The sequence below is a fragment of the Aquarana catesbeiana genome, linkage group LG06 (assembly GCF_042186555.1).
Source record: "Aquarana catesbeiana isolate 2022-GZ linkage group LG06, ASM4218655v1, whole genome shotgun sequence".
Taxonomy (NCBI): Eukaryota; Metazoa; Chordata; class Amphibia; order Anura; family Ranidae; genus Aquarana; species Aquarana catesbeiana.
The window spans coordinates 26,487,416-26,504,731 of NC_133329.1; positions in this window are offsets into that span (position 1 = coordinate 26,487,416).

Sequence of the window (17,316 nt, forward strand, 5' to 3'; positions counted from 1 at the left end):
AAATAGTATATAAATGCACAAATAAAAACTCTTATGAAATATAATGTGATAAAATTCTTCAAAATAATATGTGTGTAACACACAGCTGATAAATATATAAGTGATCGTCCATACGTGTATTAAAACGTGACTGAAGTGGTAGTAAATGCATAAAAATGTGACTGATATTAGTGAGCATGCGTTGCTAGAAGATCTGGTGACTTTCGTGGTGTTATATCCCCACTAAGGGCTCCCAGAACTCTCACCTTGATGACACAATAAATGTGCCTATATGAATCCTTTGGAGATGTAATCCTTTTGGTCCGGTCGGTGATGGCGATCCGTTCCGTCTATGGGAAGGGATCCCTCCCTACGGTTGATGGACTCCACATATAAGGTAATCAAAAAAGGGGGGGCTCCAATAGGGTAATAACGTTTTGCCAAAGAATTTTATTTAAAATTATCCGTTTACATTAAGGTAAAAGTAGTTGCGCCAAACAACAGTAGAAAAACAGCGTGGAAACGATCCCCGCTACGTCACTTCCGGTCCGCGCTATGTATTTTCGGTTACGTCCTATGCGTTACGTCATATCACATGACTTCCTCAGGGCCATGTGATATGAGTTGGTACTCTCCCACTCCATACATTTGTTGTGCAAGTGTCGGAAAAATCCACTTAGGGGACCCCCTTTTTTTCTTTAAATACGTTTTTTGGATGTGGCACGGCCCCTTGTTATGAACCTAGGAGAGCTAGTTACTCTCTTCACTTGAAGTAGCACAATTTCAAAGTAGCAAGGGTGGCGTGAATTCAGGTGCGACTTAATAGACATCTGTGTGGCTTCATACACAAATGTCTATTGAAGTCACACCTGAAATCCGCAAAAGTAGTGCAGGAACTACTTTAGCAAATTGGTGTGGCGCCACAAAAAAAATGTTGCATCGATTGGAACAGTGCCATTGCTGCCAAATAGTCATGCGATTTGATCTCTCAAATTGCTCCAATGTAAACCTAGGCTTCTGCACACCTGCAAGTTAATGATAAAGGTGAAATGTTTATATATAACAGCTGTGGAGAATTGCAGGTAATGAATTCAGCTGGTGGATAGGCAGTGTTGTATGTGTCAGCTCTGGTTCACATTGGTGTGATTTGACATGTCAAATCTGTGGCAATTGCACTGTTCTAATTGGTGCGATTTGTATTGATATTGGTGCAGAATCCTGCACCGATGTCTCTGATGTTGCCCCCACAGTCGGGACTGAAATGCAGGAATGAAATTGTGTGAGTTCAGCTGAACGATTTCCTCCCTCTGTCAGTGTGAACCAGGGCTTAAACTGGGCCTTTTGTCTTTGTAATTTACCTGCTGCTAACCCAGGGACACCATTTCTTATCAAACTCCCTTAAGTTTACCTTCAAATATATGTAGAAATACAGATTTGCATATCTGAAAATAAAAAAATACTAATCATGGTTGAGATCAAATATTCGCAGCTGCAATCAAAAGCGTGGTTTCATCTTCTGACCCGGAAATTAGTCATTGTATGCACCCGGAAGTTCCTGTGCTGGTCAGGATCTCCATCTAGGTGGACATGGCGAGGTCTCTTTAGCAGAGAGGAGGTGCTACTCATTGGCCGGGTAAGTGTAGGATATGTACTTGTACTTAATCAATGTGGGGGTGGATGTCATAGTTAGATTTGGTGTGGGTGGGGTTCATTGATTTGTTTGGCATCACCACACATTTGCTTCCGTCCCATGTGCACACATCACTTCCTGCATTTGTTCTGCTGATGTAAATCAGTAAGGACTATGCAAGTATAAATGAGAGCTCCTTTTATTAAAATATATATGACTTGTTTCACAGTTGGGTGAATTTTCCAGCAAATCTGAGTTGCAGGACAAGTTGTACCCCATGATTCTCAATGATAACCATTCATATCTGTGCTACTTTAAGTCGCACCAACTTCAAAGTAGTCCCTGTACTACTTTGGTTTGACTTTCATGTGACTTGAGGTATATCGGGTACAATGTTACACCGGCATTCCCAGAAGTTGGGGCCAAGTTGCAGCGGCAAAGTGGCAGCAAAATAGTGTGACTTTCAGGTCGCAGCAGTGTGAAAGATTCAAGAATAAAACCTTTGAATTTGGCCCTATTGTCACTTGTGCATCCTGAAAGTGTAGCAAATTCGTCCCTGCACTACCTTGGTTGGACTTTGATGCAAATTGAGGTCCATACACCACAAGATTACACAGACATTGCTTCAAGTCATGGCAAAGCTGTGCAATTTTAAGGTCGCACAAGTGCAAATGGGGCCTTAAATAAAGGTGTTATCAATTAATCGCATTAGGTTACTTTCACACTTGGGTGACTTTTCATGGAGCTTTGAACCTCAGAGTCACATGAAAAGTTGTCCTTCATGATTTCCATCCATATTTATTAGAGCTGCACGATTAATCGTCATCGTGATTTTTTTTACCCTTTGCGATCTTGAAAAAAGCGTTTCACGATTCTTGCTATGCAAAGAATTCTCTCTGCTCTTCTGAAGCCACAGCTGTCAAAAGAAAGTAATAGAAAAACAGGGAAGTCTGCCAAGAATTAGAACATTCTTTATCAGTGAACTTAACTAGAAACCTTGTAACAATTTGTCAATGAAATAGAATTCTGTGTAAGTGAGGAAAGTTAACCACTTAAACACTAAACCTTTTTCTGACATTTGTTGGTTTCAGGTTAAAATCATTTTTTTTTGCTAGAAAATTACTTAGAACCCCCCAACATTATATATATTTTTTAAGTAGAGACCCTAGAGAATAAAATGGTGGTTGTTACAATATTTTATGTCACACTGTATTTGCGCCATTCAAGTGCATTTTTTTTGGAAAAAATTACTTTAATGAATTAAAAAAAAAAAAAAAAGTTAGCCCAATTTTTTTGGGGATAATGTGAAAGCTTTTACGTAGCCAGAATCGTGATCTTTTTATTCTAAGCAAAAAAATTGTGATTGTCATTTTGGCCAGAACCGTGCAGCTCTAATATCTATGCAACTTCACCCATGTTCACATAGGTCTGAATTGACATGTCAAATTGCAGGCCAAATCGGCGCCTATTGATGGCAATGGAACTGTCCGAATTGGTGCGACGCCACAACGATTCCCAAAAGTAGTTCCTGCACTACTTTGGGCGACTTCAGGGGGCGATTTCTTACCTCCCAACTTTTTGAGATGGGTATAAGGGACACCTATTAGCAAAAGTAGGTAGGCATAGGACACCTTCTTAAAGGAGAACAGTTGGGACCTATATGATTTCACTAGACATCTGTGCAGGAAAGTGCCCTGATGTCTCTGAAATCGCTGACAAAGTCGGGCTGAGTCACACTTGTGCGACTTTGGACAAGTCATACCCCATGATTTTCAATGTGTACAATTCATATCTGTGCGACTTCAAGTAACACTGACTTCAACGTAGTCCCTGTACTACTTTGGTCTGACTTTGATGCGAGTTGAGGTCCATAGACCTCAAGTTTACACAGGCATTCCCTGGAATTGCGGCAAAATTGCTGATGCAAAATTGTGGGAAAGTTGCGTGTCTTTCCCTGCGACTCCTGCGTCCATAGACCTCAAGATTACACAGGCATTGCTTAAAGTCGCATTAAAATGTCGCAACTTTTAGGTCGCACAAGTGTGAAAGGTGCCTAAATCACTGTGCTGAGTACTATTTTATACCTAGAATATAAAGTAGTCCCACCATCAAACACTAGTAAACGTATGTTCTCAATATAATTGTGCTCAAATGGCTGAAAATCACACAGATGTTATCACCTACTGAAAGCTTGCATTGTACTCAGCAGCATATGCTGAAAAGAGGCGAATGCCTATTAGCCAATGCCACATCGGCATGAGCATGGTTGTTACTATAATATTAATGCCTGAAATGCAAAACATTATTGTATAGAATCAAACATTAGTAAATGTATTTTCTCTGTAGGTAAGTGCTCAGCTCTGTAGCATAGTGGTATACCCTGCTGCCCCCAAAAGTTCAAGCCATGAATACAAATCCCACTGACAGCATCACCTCCTGGAAGTGTGCATTGTACTCAGAAGCATAATTAGCCAAAGCACATCAGCTTTATTCCATAGTTTAACTCTTCAAATGCATGCAATGGTATGTACTTATTCAATAATATTATGGTATGGAATTCCAAAATTCAAGGAAAAAAATGTCGTAGGGTCCCCCCAGTGCATACCAGGCCCTTCGGTATGGACTTTAAGGGGAACCCCACACCAAAATGTAAAATAAATTTGATGTGGCGCCCCCCCAAAATCCATACCAGACCCTTATCCGAGCATGCACCCTGGAGGTCAGGATAGGGGGGATGAGTGAGCACCCTCCCCTTCTGAACCTTACCAGGCCACATGCCCCAAAGCACCTTTTCCCCATGTTGATGAGGACAAGGGCCTCTTCCCGACAACCCTCGTCGGTGGTTGTTGGTCTGCAGGCAGGGGGTTTATCAGATACTGGAAGCCCCCTTTAACAAGGGGGCTCCCAGATCCTGCCCCCTATGTGAATAGGTATGGGGTACATTTTACCCCTACCCATTCACCAAAAAAAGCAGTGAAATGTAAAAAAATCAATTGCTGGTTTTTGACAAGTCCTTTATTGTAAAATAGCTCCGAGCTGTCTTCTTCCCTGAGCCATCTTCTTCAGACACTGTCTCTCCCTCCTCCATCTTCTCACCGAGCTGTATTCTCCCAGAGTCGTCTCTCCTGCCGCCATCTTCTCCATCTGCTGTGTTCTTCCGCACCGCTGGTTACCCACTAATAAAAAAAAAGCTGCTCTTCTTCCATGGCGGTCTTCCTCCGCTGTGTTGTCACCCGCTGTGTGGCGTCTCTTACATAGCCATGGAGCGGACTCTCCGGGTGACATTATCGGATGGCCACAGAAGACCGCCACAAGAAGAGCGGCTTTTTTTTTAATAGTGGGTAACCGGCTGCGCTGAAGAACACATCAGCGGGAGAAGATGGTGGCAGCAGGAGAGACAGCTCGGGGAGAAGAAATATCAAACACTAATGAATGTATTTTCTATGTATTTTCTATGTATGACTGTGCTACACCCAATAGGCTAGCGGTCAGCATTCTACCTTGAAGAACTCATGGGTTCAAATCCCACAGAGAAATACTAAAAGGTTGAATTGGTGAAAAAAAGGCAAATGCCAATTAGCCAAAGCAGCATATGCTGAAAATTGGTGAATGCCAATTAGCCAATGCACTTTAAATTTGGCTGATTCTATTATATTAACTCTTCAAATGCATGCAATGATATGTAAGTATTCAGTACTATTATGGTGTGAAATTCCGAACACCACACACTAACTAATGGGCAGATTACATTTTTTTGTTTGTTTATTTTAATTCGCTTGTGCACTGGAAAAATAAACACAGCTGGGGGATGGTAGGTTGACTGGTATTTGAACTTGTACCGTGAGTGCTGTGGAGACATCTGAGCAGACTACTAAGCCATTGTGCTAAGTACGAAACCTGCATAATAGTGTAGTATGATTAAAGAATGAATATAAATAATTACCGCTTTAAAGTCACCTAAATAAAAAAATAAAAAAAACAACATACAACAAATAGGTAACCTAAATGTTTAATACATGTAACTTTACAGAATAGCAGACATTACTATGTAATAATCATTCATAACTGCATTAGTTAGCAAAAGAAGGAAAAAAACTAGGAATACTAATTGCAACATACATCAATAGATGCACACAAGGTAGAGCACATCTCACATAAAAATGTTTCTTTCACATACATGGATCATGGTTACAGTGCAGTACTATATAACAACTTGGTAGGAATTGGCATTTGCATATACGCGGAAGCGCTAATTAGCGCCAGCTTAGAATTCACTAACATGTGTTTCTCACTAATAGCGCTAAGTTTTCATTCGCACATTTGCCTATTGAACTTTTATTTGGCTAAAATGGGAGCTATTATTTGCCATAGTGCCCAGTACTTCCTGGCGCTATAGTAAATGACCCCCGTAGACTTTAACAGTGTTCGCGTGCTCGAACAAACTTTTTTCCTGTTCACATGTTCTGGTGCGAACCGAACAGGGGGGTGTTCGGCTCATCCCTACCTAGCAGTAAAAAGGGTCGCTGGTTCGTATTCCCAACCACACCACAAGACTACCTGCCTGGAGTTTGCATGTTCTCCCTGTACCTGCCTGTTTCCTCCGGGTACTCCGGTTTCCTCCCACACTCCAAAGACATGCTGGTAGGTTAATTGGCTTCTGTCTAAATTGGCCCTAGTATATGAATGTGAGTTAGGGACCTTAGATTGTAAGCTCCTTGAGGGTAGGGGCCCATGTGAGTGTATAATATATATGTAAAGCACTGCGTAAATTGACGGCACTATAGAAGTACCTTAAATAAAAATAAATAAGTCTTCACTAATATTATGGTGTGAATCTCCAAAACACCATACACTAGCTAACAAGCAGTTTACATTTGATAAACTTTATTGTATGGTATATAAACCATCAAACACTAGTAAAAGTATTTTGTATATATAATTTTGCTCAGCCCAATAGGCTAGCAGTTAGCACCTCTACCTTCAAAAATTCAGGTATTGAAAGACTCATGGGTTCAAATCCCACAGAAGAATCCTAAAAGATTACTATTGGTGGAGAAAAGGAGAATTACTCTTAGCCAGTTAGCCAATTAGCCAAAGCAGCATACAGTGAATGCCAAGTAGCCAATACACTTTAATGTGGTTGATATTATTGTATTAACTCTTCAAATGCTTGCAATGGTATGTAAGTATTCACTAATATTATGATGTGAATCTCCAAACACCACACACTAGCTAACAAGCAGTTTACATTTGATAAACTTTATTGTATAGTATATAACACATCAAACACTAGTAAAAGTATTTTGTGGTGGGCGTGGCTTGCCTTGTGAGAAGATGGCTGCTTAACCCACTAGCTCCGACAGACCAAGGCCGACTTCTCGATTTCTCTGGGGTCTTCAGCTACACCCTCTCTCATAATTATGGGGACATCTTCCCGCACATCCTCGGCATCTAGATCTCGCTCTCCGAGAGACATTCACGGACCTGCAAGCCAGAATATCCCGGAGATCTTCCGGACACAGAGATCCAACATGGCGGCATCTTCCTCAGCTGCAACTCCCGCTCAGTCACTCGCAGGGATCACCCTCACCCCCACCGAACTACCTCCCGCTATTCCTGCTGGCACCCAGCCACCGATATAGCCGAGCCTGAATGACCTCCACACAGTAGTGGCCGACATTAAAAACACGCTATTTGCGGCCATCACGGATCTACGCCACGAAATACAGGCCATAACGGGCAGAGTTCTTGAAGTAGAATGCACTGCAGCACAACACATCGCTATCCGAAAAGTGAACCATATAGTGGACACACATACCTTGCAGCTTCGGGACCTACAAAGACATGTGGAGGACCTCGACAATCGAGGAAGATGTCACAACCTGAAAGTTAGAGGCCTCCCCGAATCTGTTGCTCCCGATCGTGTACGGGGGACGGTGACAGAGCTGTTCAACCAACTCCTCGATCAGCCCCGCCAAAAGCCCATTGCTATGGAGTGAATTCACAGAGTCTCTGACTCTCCGAGAGACATCGTATGCCACATAGATGACTTCCAGATTAAAGAAGACATCCTCCGGAAGGCCCGCACCAAGACTCCACTACTGTATGAGAGTCACACTATTCATGTCTACCAAGACCTCTCGGCAATCATGCTCAGGCACCGCAAGGATCTTCGTCCCCTGCTAGATATGCTGCGAGCAAAAGAAATACCATACCGATGGAAATTTCCATTCGGTCTTTCGGCCTCTCATCAAGGCTGCACGGCCCTCCTACGAGTCCCTGAGGAATTGGAAGACTTCTGCATGACTCTGGATATCCCGCTAGTAGAGGTTCCGAACTGGTACGGGGACTTCAACATCCCTGCTACGCACCACCACCAAGCCAGAGAAGAAGCGATGGAGACGCAAGACACCCGCTTTCGGAGACGACGCTCGCCATCTACACCCAGATCAAACCCAGCTTTAATGTACCAGCAACAACCTCCGAACACCATGATGACTCCATTTCCTCATAGAGCACGCAGGGACCGCTAAGCTATCCTCCTGTCATATATGCCTAGGATTAGCAGATAAGTGACTTTGCCTCCTGTTCTCTACTGCTAACGTTCTTTCCTGCATGCATTTTCCACCCTGTATACTTCCATATCACCCCTGCTTCTCAGTATACCTATTCAGTGCCTTTCTTGAAAATCTTTGTAGCACAGTATAGACTTCCATTACATACTCGGCGGGGATACCTGCTCCAGGTTAGCGGACCGACTTACTGTGCGGCTGCCGCATCTCTCCCCTATACTTGCACTGCTGTCTACATAACCAGATCGAGATCGGTGCTTCTACACCACGTGTGCCTTTTATTTCCACATCCATATTAGGATGAGGATTCTTACTTCATAAACCTATAGGGTCACGTGTACACATCCCTATTGGCAGTACTGTACATGTCTCCACGACTTTTACGTGTCCCCCTTAAAGTTGAATGACCTAAACCCCAGTATACGGTTTGTCTTTCCACCGAGCCTTCATACTGGGACACGAATGAATCTCTGCTGTGCCATCCACAGCGATATCCGACTGTCTCACACGATACATGTACGATAGACCCTATATATCCAAGTGCGTGACCCTCGCTCACTATAACCCTTATACAAGGGGGGGGGGGGAAATTAATAAAAAAAAAAAAAATTTAACAAAAAATAAAATAAAAAATTCTTGATGACCGCCTAGCATGCCAACGTTTTTTATATCCAGCGCCTTTCTGACCCGGCGCCAACTTAGAACGCAATCTGTTGGTCATGCATAAGTTGCCAAGAAGATTGCCCCCTAGTTCCACCTCCAAAGTAACCCCCTCCCTAAGGCTGGTGCACCTACATAAACATTACACAGGTACTGCAACGCTTTCCTGGTTAAGTGATATTGTTAGACTATAACTGACTTTAAGCCCTCATGGGTACTTCTCAATATGTGTTCCCGGTTGGATTTACATTTATGGTTGCTCGTTACTTTAGAGCTGTTAGTAATTTACCTTTTAATATTACTGTTAGCATATTGATATGTTGATAGTCTCTGCTCACGATACTACTCTCTGGTATTAACACGATGCAGAATTAAATTTCAGAAGTATGACAACGGACTACCCCACGCTTGACACCCACACCTGAATTCCACTGCACCCGTGCATCTACAGACCAAGACCCAATCCACATCCTACTACCACTAATACGATCCAAGCCCTATTTCTCCATTCGACCCAAACAGCACTGTTCTCCCCACATGCACCCGAACATACGCCCGGAATGGCTTCCCATCTGTCGGTTCATCTTCTCACTTAGTCTCCTCTTCGAACATCAAGCCACTCCCCACACAGTGGTACACCTGACGATAACTATAAAATTGTAGTGACCTTTGTTTTACCCCACTGATCTTTTTCGGCTACTCCACGTTTGCGGACGATACCCTACTTGGACACGTGAGACGGTTCTCACCTGTCGCCGAAACCTACCCAGACCGTTCCCATACCCGCTCACCTACACCCCTTGATCCTCCACCCCGACTCACAACACTAACTGACTCTAATCCCCTAATTCCTAAGCTAATTTTCCAGAACCTCTACTTGTTGCTCTCCACCCCCTCACCTCTAACACAACACTAGAGACCATCTTAAACTCAGTCCGAAGGACTCTGGTTGCATCGATAACAATGGCCCCCACAAAGACCAATACCGACAAGCTCCCTATCAAGATCATCTTGCTAAACGCGAGAGGACTTAATATTCCAGAGCGACGATCCCAACTACTCCTTACTATGCAACGCAGCAAAGCGGACATAATATTCCTACAGGAAACGCACTTCCGCACTGATGCGATACCAAAACTACAGAACCAATACTACCCTACTACGTTTCATGCCACTTCCCAAACGTCCAAATCGAAGGATGTCTCAATACTTCTATCGAAGCATTGCCCCCTCCTACTCACAGACACACTGACTGACATGGAAGGCCGATGCCTCTTCATTAAGGGGGTGATTTTTGGCAGAAAAATCACGTTTGCAAACATATATGCTCCTAACTCCCACCAAGTGAAATTCTTCCGTGACATCACCAGTGCTCTCCTTACATTTCACGAAGGCATTCTAATCCTGGGTGGAGACCTTAACGTCCCCTTAAACCCAATCCAAGACACCTCTACAGGTACATCCTCCCTCCCCTATGCTGCTCTGAAAGCCATCAAATCACAACTCCAATTGTTGCTCTTACATGATTCTTGGCGTTTCCTAAACCTCAACGGCAGAGACTACACTTTTTTCTCTGCTCCCCACAATAAATATTCTAGGATCAATTACATGTTCATAACACAAAATGACCTAACTATCCTACAGCACGCATCCATAGATCCGATGTTTCTCTCTGACCACCATCCTATTTCCATGACCATTGCTTTCCCAGAACTACACCCTCGCCCACAATACTGGAAAATGGACCCCTCCTTGCTCACGGACCCGGCAATGCTGGCGGAGGTCGAACTACACATCAAACAGTACTTTGCAGAGAACAAACCCCATGACACCTCCCCTTTTATCACCTGGGAAGCCCACAAATGTGTAATAAGGGGCGTCCTAATAGCGGCCGCATCCAGACGTCGTAAAGAAAAAAAACAACACCTCCTAGGCCTTTTAAACAGAATAAAGACATTGGAAAACGCTCATAAACTATCGCAAGTACTGGACACGTTACAACCCCTTTTACAAGCTAGAAACGAACTATTAGAACTATTAGGTAAACAAATTAAACTTAAATACATTCTCTCCCAACGCGTATTCTACGAATATAGCAACAAAGCTGGACGGCTACTAGCGAGAGCCTTACAGGCCAAAAAAACGACCACTACAGTACATTCCCTGACGGATTCCAAAGGCCGTAAGTTAACGGCTACCCCAGACATAGCCGAACAATTTGTCACTTACTATTCGCAATTGTACAATTTGCCACCTGCTTGCCCACCCACAGAAGTGGATTTGAGACAACAAGCTATCAGAGATTTCTTGCAGCAATACAGCCCCGCCCCAATCTCAACTTCCTTAGTGCAGCAACTAAATGACCCCTTGACTACTGAGGAAGCTGACATAGCGCTGAAACAAATGAAATCAGGCAAAAGCCCAGGCTACTACAAATCATTTGCTACTTTCCTTACCCCCTTTTTTCTCACAGCTTTTAATTCCCTCACATCACCTATCGAACCCCCTCGAGATCTACTCACGGCATACATAACAGTGATTCCAAAATCAGGAAAGGACCCCTCCGCAGTCACAAATTATAGACCTATTTCACTGCTGAACGTTGACCTCAAGTGGAATGCCAAAATGCTTGCTAACCGACTGCTCCCTTTGCTCTCCCAATGGATAGATTTGGACCAAGTCGGCTTCATACCAGGCAGAGAAGCGAGAGACAACACGCTTAAGGCTCTTAATGTGCACCACTGGCTAACAACTCAGCAGTGACAGGGTTTCCCTTGACGCAGAAAAGGCATTCGTTAGAGTGGCCTGGGACTACATGTCGGAAGCCCTTCGATTCTTGGGCCTCCCCCCACGTATGCTGCAACACATACTCGCCCTTTATGCTAATCCCACTGCTAAAGTGAGAGTAAATGGCCACCTATCGAATGCCTTTACAATCTCTAATAGGACGTGCCAAGGGTGTCCACTCTCCCCAATAATCTTTGTTCTCACTCTAGAACCGCTACTCAGACGTCTCAGAATAAACCCTGACATAAAAGGGATAGATATCAAAAGTCACACCTACAAAATAGCCGCGTACGCGGATGACATTCTCCTCTTTCTTACTGAACCTCTCACTACAATCCCAAACTTACTTAAAGACTTCCACACTTTCAATTATTTAACGAACCTCAAAATTAACTTTACAAAATCTGACGCCCTTAACATAACACTGCCCCCTGACCTATGTACACAATGCCAAACTAACTTTCCATTTAAATTGAACAACCGTTCCATTACCTATTTGGGTATCCAACTACCTTCTTCACTATCTGATCTATATTCCACTAACTATTTCCCTCTTATACACAACATTGTGAACGATCTGAAAAAAGGGTCCACAGGGCTCTTCTCCTGGTTCGGCAGAGCCGCCATAATTAAAATGAACATCTTACCCAGACTCCTGTACTTGCTGCAAACAGTCCCAATTAGGCTCCCACCTGCTTTCTTTACAACATATCGAAGAACCTGTTCAAACTTTATCTGGGGCAGACTACACCCTAGAATAAGTTATGCTAGACTCACCATCCCAAAACTCAAAGGAGGCATCGGCCTCCCTGACATCCACAAGTACCAACAAGCTTGCCATTTAACAAGAATTATTGACTGGAATGTACACCACAACACCAAAGCGTGGGTCCACTTAGAACAATCTCTATCACCTATCCCGCTCTCCCAAGTACCCTGGATTGCACCAAAACACATTCCCCCCACATGTAAGAACCACCCACTCATCAACCCTACATTGACCTCCTTTCGTATTGCCTGTACTAGGTCTAAAATCTCCTCCGCCTTAGGACCAATGACGCCAATTAGACAAAACCCGGACTTCACCCCAGGTACCTCTGCCTCCTTCTTATCGGACATCTGGCCACACACAACCGCCCGCACTGAACACTTCTTTGCAAATGACCACATGGTCTCCCACACTGATCTGGCGGCCACAACGACCTCTGGCACATTCCCCTTTTGGACATATATCCAAATTAAACATTTCTTTGATAAACCTAAACCTAAACCTGAATGGTCAAGACAACTCACCCCCTTTGAAGCTCTATGTCAAAGTTCTACACCTCTAAAACATTTGATCTCTTACACATACACGCTTCTCTTCTCAGAACAACGACCCAAACTTAACTGGGCCAGTCACAAATGGGAAAAAGAACTCTCCCTCGATCTGTCAGATCAGGAATGGGAAAAAATATACAAATGCATGCACAAAGGAACAGTAAACGTACACGCACAAGAAAATGCTTTTAAAGTATTTTCAAGATGGTACAAAACCCCCCTGAGGTTACACCACATTTACCCTTCCATCCCCCCACTTTGCTGGAGATGCGAGACTGACATTGGCTCCCTTTTACACATATGGTGGGCGTGCCCTAAACTACAACCTTTTTGGAAAGAAGTGCACAGATTAATCAAACACGTAACAACCTACCCAGTAGAATACTCACCTGCACAATTTTTGCTACATCACGCCAACTCAGCGACTAAAAATTATGTACAATCCTTGGCAATGCATATGATCAATGCTGCTAAGATGTGCATCCCAGCAAACTGGCGATCCTCAAAACCGCCGTCTATAGCGAAATGGTTCAAACGAATACAAAAACTCGCAGAAATGGAGGAACTGATACATCAGGCTCACGATACGCCATCTAAATTCTGTACAATATGGTCGTGCTGGTTACATTTCATCACTACTGACGAATTTCAACAGTATAGCACATGAATGCTTACTAATAACACTAGTAGAGATAAGAAATACTTGAGGAAACATTTTGCTAACGTCCCTTCTCCTAACCACCAAACCGAACATATTATTCCTCCTGACATAACCCCAGTTTTATAACCTCTCCTAGACAACATCCGGACAAACATACGCGAAACTCTCAGATATACATGATCCCCCCCCCCCCCCCTCCTGTCTTATCATAATGTCCAGACGATATCCTCACGTCCTGGACTCTAATGAACCCACTATGACTTCAGCTCCAATAAATAATTTATTCTGCTTCTCTTACCTGACTGATGTCCGATAATACTTCAACATGTGCATCCACTAGATTTGTTATTGTTATTGTTATTGTCATTGACACACGCGAGTTCCTCAGCTACGATATATGAGTATTCTACACAACTCTGACTGTATTTGTTATATCTTATATACCCTTGCATGGCGGCTGCGCCCGCAAACTCGCATACTTTGGCTTTGTTATGTTCTAAATACTCTTCAATAAAAACTTTTGCAACAAAAAAGTATTTTGTATGTATAACTGTGCTCAGCCCAATAGGCTAGCAGTTAGCACCTCTACCTTCAAACATTCAGGTATTGAAAGACTCATGGGTTCAAATCCCACAGAAAAATGCTAAAAGACTGCATTGGTGGGAAAAGGAGAATGCCAATTAGCCAAAGCAACACAAATATATATATAAATATATATATATATATATATATATATATATATATATATATATATATATATATATATATATATATATATATATCCTGAAAATAGGTGATTGCCAAATAGCCCTTTAATGTGAATGATTTTATTGTATTAACTCTTTAAATGCATGCAATGGTATGTAAGTATTCAATTATATTATGATGTGACATTCCAAACACCACACACTAGCTAAAGGGCAGTTTACATTTCTTTGTTTGTTTATTTTAATTCACTTGTGCACTGAAAAAATAAACACAGCTGGTGGATGGTAGGTTGGCTGTTGTTTGAACTCATACCATGAGTGGTGTGGAGATATCTAAGCAGACCACTAAGCCATTGTGCTAAGTACAAGACCTGCATAATAGTGTAGTATTATTAAAGAATGAACATAAATAATTACTGCTTTATAGTCAACTAAATTAATAAATAATAAATCAAAAACATGAAAAAAACAACATACAACAAATAGGTAACCTAAATGATTAATACATGTAACTTTACAGAATAGCAGACATTACTATGTAATAATCATTCAGAACTGCATTTCTTAACATAAGAAGGAAAATTTTCATGCGCAAATTCGCCGGTTTTGTTTCCATTTGGCTAAAATGGGCGCTATTATTTGCCATAGTGCCCAGTAGGGATGAGCTTCGTGTTCGAGTCGAACCCATGTTCGACTCGAACATCGTCTGTTCGCCCGTTCGCCGAATTGCGAACGATATGGGCCGTTCGAGCCAAATTCGTGTGGCGCGTCACGGCCCATAATTCACTGCGGCATCACAGTGCATTGCTGGCTGATGATTGGCCAAGCATGCACTATGACCCGCATGCTTGGCCAATCACAGCGCCGTCGGTAGAGAGAGCTGTAATTGGCCAAAGCCAGGGTGGCTTTGGCCAATTTTGGCTCAGGGGGTTTAGAACACGCCCCACACTATATAAGGCCGCCTGCACGGCGGCCCTGTGTAGTGTGTGTTCCGGCGTTGAAAGAGAGATAGATAGACAGGGAGACAGTGTCATTTTATTTGAGTTAGATAGATTAGGCAGGACAGTCAGTGAGTTAGCTGCACTTGCAGTGTATTGTGTATATATATGCATCCCAGGTGTTGCATATATATATATATATATATATATATATATATATATATATATATATATATACACTGTATTCAGTTTAGCTAGATCCGTTCCTGTTATCTTCCTACTGACAGGCAGGCTTGTCTTGTTACAGTATTTACAGCTACCTGAAGAAAATTACTGGTGTTCTTTTGATCCTATTAGTACCACAGTCAGGCAGCTAGACTATTTACAGTTAGTGCAGTGCGTCCTGCTCACAGTGTTCAGCTAGATCCGTTCCTGTTATCTTCCTACTGACAGGCAGGCTTGTCTTGTTACAGTATATACAGCTACCTGAAGAAAATTACTGGTGCTCTTTTGATCCTATTAGTACCACAGTCAGGCAGCTAGACTATTTACAGTTAGTGCAGTGCGTCCTGCTCACAGTGTTCAGCTAGATCCATTCCTGTTATCTTCTTACTGACAGGCAGGCTTGTCTTGTTACAGTATATACAGCTACCTGAAGAAAATTGCTGGTGTTCTTTTGATCCTATTAGTACTACAGTCAGGCAGCTAGACTATTTACAGTTAGTGCAGTGCGTCCTGCTCACAGTGTTCAGCTAAACCTACAAGTTAGTGGGGTGCGTCCACCTCACAGTGTTCAGCTAAAGCTACAAGTTAGTGGGGTGCGTCCACCTCACAGTGTTCAGCTAAAACTACAAGTTAGTGCGGTGCGTCCTGCTCACAGTGTTCAGCTAAACCTACAAGTTAGTGGGGTGCGTCCTGCTCACAGTGTTCAGCTAAAACTACAAGTTAGTGGGGTGCATCCTGCTCACAGTGTTCAGCTAAACCTACAAGTTAGTGGGGTGCGTCCTGCTCACAGTGTTCAGCTAAAACTACAAGTTAGTGTGGTGCGTCCACCTCACAGTGTTCAGCTAAACCTACAAGTTAGTGTAGTGAGACCTCTGCACAGTGTTCATCTAAAGCTACAAGTTAGTGCAGTGCGTCCTGCTCACAGTGTTCAGTAGGGATGAGCCGAACACCCCCCTGTTTGGTTCGCACCAGAACATGCGAACAGGAAAAAAGTTCCCTCGAACACGCGAACACCGTTAAAGTCTATGGGACACGAACATGAATAATCAAGAGTGCTAATTTTAAAGGCTTATATGCAAGTTATTGTCATAAAAAGTGTTTGGGGACCCGGGTCCTGCCCCAGGGGACATGGATCAATGCAAAAAAAAGTTTTAAAAATGGCCGTTTTTTCAGGAGCAGTGATTTTAATAATGCTTAAAGTCAAACAATAAAAGTGTAATATCCCTTTAAATTTCATACCTGAGGGGTGTCTATAGTATGCCTGTAAAGGGGCGCATGTTTCCCGTGTTTAGAACAGTCTGACAGCCAAATGACATTTCGAAGGAAAAATTCCATTTAAAACTACCCGCGGCTATTGCATTGCCGACAATACACATAGAAGTTCATTGATAAAAACGGCATGGGAATTCAACACAGGGAAACCCCGAACCAAAATTAAAAAAAAAAAAAAGACGTGGGAGTCCCCCTAAATTCTATACCAGGCCCTTCAGGTCTGGTATGGATATTAAGGGGAACCCCGGACAAAATTTTTTTAAAAAAATGACGTGGGGTCCCCCTAAAAATCCATACCAGACCCTTATCCGAGCACGGAACCTGGCAGGCCGCAGGAAAAGAGGGGGGGCGAGAGTGCGCCCCCCCCTCCTGAACCGTACCAGGCCACATGCCCTCAACATTGGGAGGGTGCTTTGGGGTAGCCCCCCAAAACACCTTGTCCCCATGTTGATGAGGACAAGGGCCTCATCCCCACAACCCTGGCCGGTGGTTGTGGGGGTCTGCGGGCGGGGGGCTTATCGGAATCTGGAAGCCCCCTTTAACAAGGGCACCCCCAGATCCTGCC